This window comes from Saimiri boliviensis, chromosome 6 (genome assembly GCF_048565385.1).
Source record: "Saimiri boliviensis isolate mSaiBol1 chromosome 6, mSaiBol1.pri, whole genome shotgun sequence".
Taxonomy (NCBI): Eukaryota; Metazoa; Chordata; class Mammalia; order Primates; family Cebidae; genus Saimiri; species Saimiri boliviensis.
The window spans coordinates 119,080,524-119,085,687 of record NC_133454.1 but is presented as its reverse complement, the minus strand read 5'-3'; the positions used below and the strand labels follow the sequence as shown (position 1 = coordinate 119,085,687).

Sequence of the window (5,164 nt, the reverse complement as noted above, 5' to 3'; positions counted from 1 at the left end):
TGTCCTCCAAAGGAAAAAAAGTTTGGAAAACATGGCAAACTACATCCCTCAGCTTAGGGAATCATGACTGCACATTTGCATCTTACAGGCTGTGAGTAAACCGAGAGTAAAATACTAATTTCACTTTGATCAGCTTCATCACACTTATTTGACCATATAATGTTTATTTCACCAAAAACCCTGTTATCCAAAGAGCTGGAGTCCAACAGATAATACTGACCCAGTAGAATATTGCCGTAGAAGATAGGAAGAGTAGCAAGTATCTATGAATAAACCAAAAACAGATGCTTCTGGTTCTTTTCTTTCAAAGAGGGCAACATTTCAATTCTCTAGAATATGGATTATGTTTTTTGTCTTTTGGGCCTGTGATACTCTTTCAGAAAAACATAAAACTTATAGCACACTTTTCATACTTTTCCAGATAAGGAAACAGGGACCAAGGGAGATGATTTCTTCATCTTCCTTCCGGTTCCCTCCTTCAGAAATGCCCTTCCTGCTCCTCTTTGCACAGCTCGAGAGCTGGAAACCTGTCAGGGTGCAGCTCAAACACCACCTTCCCCCATCAGACTCGCCTTGATTCCCTTCGCTGTCCTTATCTCTGAAATTTCAGTCTTACATCACGTGGACATTGGTGTGACTGTAGTGTGAGTTCTTGAGTCTTACTAAACTCTTAACTTTTAACTTCCTTCAAAGCAGGCGCTGCTTCTTACTTTTCTACTTCCTGGTCCAATCACAGGTGGGGACATAGTACACAGCAGAGTTAAATAAAGAGTTATTAACTGTCTTTTGAGTGTTGTTGAATAAATAAGTCACTAAACAGTCAATGAGTAAAAGAATAAATGAACTTCCCAAACCCTACAAAAAAAAAAAAAAAAATACGAAAAGCCATGGATACACTGATAACCATTGCTGGAGACAACTGGCCGTCAAGAAAATGACCTTCATTCTACTCAGACTACTCAGTCATGGTAGTGAGTTCTTTCCACTCCCAGTGTCCAGCCATTGTTTATCTTCACTTCATTAGCTTTGCTCTACTTGAATCCAGATTTGAACCAATATGCCCACTCTCCTACCCAGGGAGGCTCAACTGACAAAGCAGTTTTTACATATTATGCACACTTAGCCTGGGATGGACAGGACAGGAGAATATGAGATACGCGTAAGAGAGACAGAGAGAAGGAAAGAGTAATGAGAAGGACGAAGAGGAGAAGAGGGGAGGAGAAGGAGGGAGAGACAGGAAAGGAAAAAGGGGAGGGGAATGAACAGTCATGGGTAGAACATTTCAGAGGCAGGCTGATACAGAGCCAGAGGTTAATATAGAGACCAATGAGCTCCTGTATAAAGGTAAGAAAAGAGGTCGGGCATGGTGGCTCACACCTGTAATCCCAGCACTTTGGGAGATCAAGGTGGGCAGATCACCTGAGGTAAGGAATTTGAGACCAGCCTGGCCAACATGGTGAAACCTCATCTCTACTAAAAATACAAAAATTAGCCAGGTGTGGTGGTGTGGTGGCATGGTGGTGTGGCACCTGTAGTCCCAGCTACTTGGGAGGCTGAGGTGGGAGAATGCTTGAACCCAGCAGGTAGAGGTACAGTGAGCCAAGATCGCACCACTGCACTCCAGCCTGAACAACAGAGCAAGACTCTTACCTCAAAACAAAAAAGAAAAGAGAAGCTACCCAAATCCCAAAACTCTAGTATTTTCCCCATCACCTTTCCCTGGAATAAAAATTAAGATGAAAGATTATTAATTCAAAAAAAAGCGCACCCAATTAATTTTTGTATTTTTAGTAGAGACAGGGTTTCACCAGTTTGGCCAGGCTGGTCTCAAACTCCTGACCACAGATGATCCACCCACCATGGCCTCCCAAAGTGCTGAGAATACAGGGGTGAGCCACTGCACCCGGCCCATATCTCCCTTTAGTATTTTCACTTAATGTACCTACTGATCCTCAGAAGTACCCCCCAGAATTTGGATCCTGCAGGTATTGTCATCTCTATTTTGGAGGTGAAGAACCTGAGGCTGGGAAATGGAAAATGACTTTTCTTTTTTTTTTTTTTTTTGAGTCGTTGTTTCGCTCTTGTTGCCCAGGCTGGAGTGCAATGGCTCGATCTCGGCTCACCACAACCTCCGCCTCCTGGGTTCAGGCAATTCTCCTGCCTCAGCCTCCTGAGTAGCTGGGATTACAGGCACACGCCACCATGCCCAGCTAATTTTTAGTATTTTTAGTAGAGACAGGGTTTCACCATGTTGACCAGGATGGTCTCGATCTCTTGACCTCGTGATCCACCCGCCTCGGCCTCCCAAAGTGCTGGGATTACAGGCTTGAGCCACCGCACCCGGCCGAAAATGACTTTTCAAACATTAGATAACTAGGACGAAGTAACAGTATAAAACACAATGACCTGTTGTCCCCCTACTTCTCATCTTTCCAGCAGTATGCCAAGTGTCTCTGCCCAGAAGTACTGAAGAGTGGCATGTGTTTAGAGCAGCAGGACCCTTGCCATTGCTCTCTTCATAGCATCCTTAAGTTCTCTGTTCCTCATGCTGTAGATCAAGAGGTTCCGCACAGGGTAATAAAGGTGTAAACCACAGACACTAACTGGCCCCTCTCAGGAGAGTAACTAGAGTTGGGACACAAGTGGACCAGGCTTGTACATGCGTCCTGGAGGAGAACCACAGTCAGGTGGGAGAAGCAGGTGGAGAAGGTCTTGTGCCTCCCCTCTGCAGCCACAGTGAAGACGTAGGAGAGAATGATGAACAGGAAGGGGACAGTGAGAATGGGGATGCTGACCATAAACAGAGTGGCCTCATGGAACCATGTGTGTGTGTGTGCACAGGCCAGTCTCATGACAGGGAGGACATCAAAGTAGAACATGCTGATTTCTTTGCTGCTGCAGAAAGGGAGCTGGAAGATAAGCACAGTCAGTTGCATAACCAGCAGCGCCCCAGGGCCAGTTGGGACACAGCCTCCAGCTCACAATGAGGCCATGACACAGAGGATGATGGACGGCCACGAACCAGTCAAAGGCCATGACAGCCGGCAGGATGCAGTCAACACAGCCCAGGAAAATGAAGAAGAGCAACTGGGCTCCACAGCCAGGCAGGGAAATGGCTTCTCCCAATGGACAGGACATTGGGCAGAGTCAGAGGGGCAATGGTGAGAGAGTAGAAGATCTCCAGAGCTGCCGAGTTTACCAGGAAGAAGTACATGGAAGCCAGGTGTGGTAGCTCATGCCTGTAATCCCAGCATTTTTGGAGGCTGAAGCAAGCGCATCACCTGAGGTCAGGGGTTCAAGACCAGCCTGCTCAACATAGTGAAACCCCATCTATACTAAAAATACAAAAATTAGTTGGTTGTAGTGGCGAACCCCTGTAATCCCAGGTACTTGGGAGACTGAGGCAGGAGAATTGCTTGAAGCCAGGAGGCAGAGTTGCAGTGAGCCAAGATCATGCCACTGCACTCCAGCCTGGGTGACAAAGTGAGAACCTGTCTTAAAAGCAAAAAACAAAAAACACTGCATTCTTTTTATGGCTGAATAATATTCCATTATATGTCTATGCCACCTTTTTTTTGCTCATTCTTCTGCTCATGGACACTGAACTAGTTTCACTTTTCAGCTATTGTGAATAATGCTGATAGGAACATTGGTACACAACTATCTGAGTCAGCATGATCTCAGCTCACTGCAACCTCCGCCTCCTGGGTTCAAGCGATTCTCCTGCCTCAGCCTCTCAAGCAGCTAGGATTACAGGCATGCACCACCACACCCGGCTAATTTTTATATTTTTAGTAGAGACATGGTTTTGCTATGTTGGCCAGACTGGTCTCAAACCCCTGACCTCAGGTGATCCACCTGCCTCGGCCTCCTAAAGTACTAGGATTACAGGCATGAGCCATCATGCCCTGCTGCAATTCAATTTATTTAGAGTCTACACCCTTTCTGCTAAAGCCAGAGAAATAGTCTCTGCATAACACAGAAAGCAATATTTTTTAAAATGTTATATATAATGGTTTACATATTTTAGGGGTACATGTGACATTTTGATAGCTGTATACAATGTGTAACGATCAAATAGGGATAATTGGAATACCCATCACCTCAAATATTTATCTTTGTATTGGGAACATTACAATTCTTCTCTGCTAGCTACTTAGAAATATACAATAAATTATCATTGCTATAATTTCCCCACTCTGTTGAACACTAGAATTTATTCTACCTAACTGTGTTTTTGCATGCCTTCATGAACTTCTCTTCATCCTCCCTCCCTGCTTCCATTCTCAGTCTCTGGTAACCACCATTCTATTGTCTACCTCCACGAGATCCACTTATTTAGCTCCTACATGTGAGTGAGAAAATGTGATATTTGTCTTCCTCTGCAGAAGGCACTATTTGGCGGTACTTTATTAATTCCAACTGCGCAAAATATTACTAACCTTCTCTTTCTTCTTTAAGTTCTACATTTTATTCTCCCAGTCCACCCCTCTCTCTCCATTTCTTTTGCCTTTCTTTCTCTCCATTATCTATGCCCCATAAGTATGGTTCTCCATTTGCTGAATTTATTTATTTATTTATTTGTTTGTTTGTTTGTTTGTTTGTTTGTTTTGAGACCGAGTCACTCCATCATCCAGGCTGGAGTGCAGTGGTGCAATCTCAGCTCACCACGACCTCTGCCTTCCGGGTTCAAGGGATTCTCCTGCCTTGGCCTCCCAAGTAGCTGGGATTACAGGCACCTGCCACCACACCTGGCTAATTTTTGTATTTTTAGTAGACATGGGATTTCACTATGTTGGCCAGGCTGGTCTCAAACTCCTGACCTCAGCCTATTTGCTGAATTTAATGTGCCTTTAATGGTTCTCTATTTGCTGAATTTAATGTACAAATGAAAACTCACTTTTTAATGAAAGCTTCAGGAAGAAAAACCTATTGACTCCTTTGCAAGTGGCACCAGCCCTGAGCCATTTTCTGGCCTATCTTCTAGAATCAGACTCCAGGGAGTTTGGAAGAGAAAGTGATGGGATCCCAGGTGACTATGAGGCTATTACTATGATCAATGCATCATTTTCTCCCACATTCCCCATTGATTTACTGAGAGCCTGTAGCTGACCCCGTCATTTCAACCTGGGTCCCAAATGGAACCACAAACCTCGGTGGATAC

At 44.6% G+C, this 5,164-nt stretch overlaps 1 pseudogene; it reads right to left on the bottom strand.

The window, feature by feature from the left end:
• Positions 1–2,484: 2,484 nt before the first annotated feature.
• On the bottom strand, positions 2,485–3,214 carry LOC141584761 (olfactory receptor 10V1-like; annotated as a pseudogene).
• Positions 3,215–5,164: the final 1,950 nt, after the last annotated feature.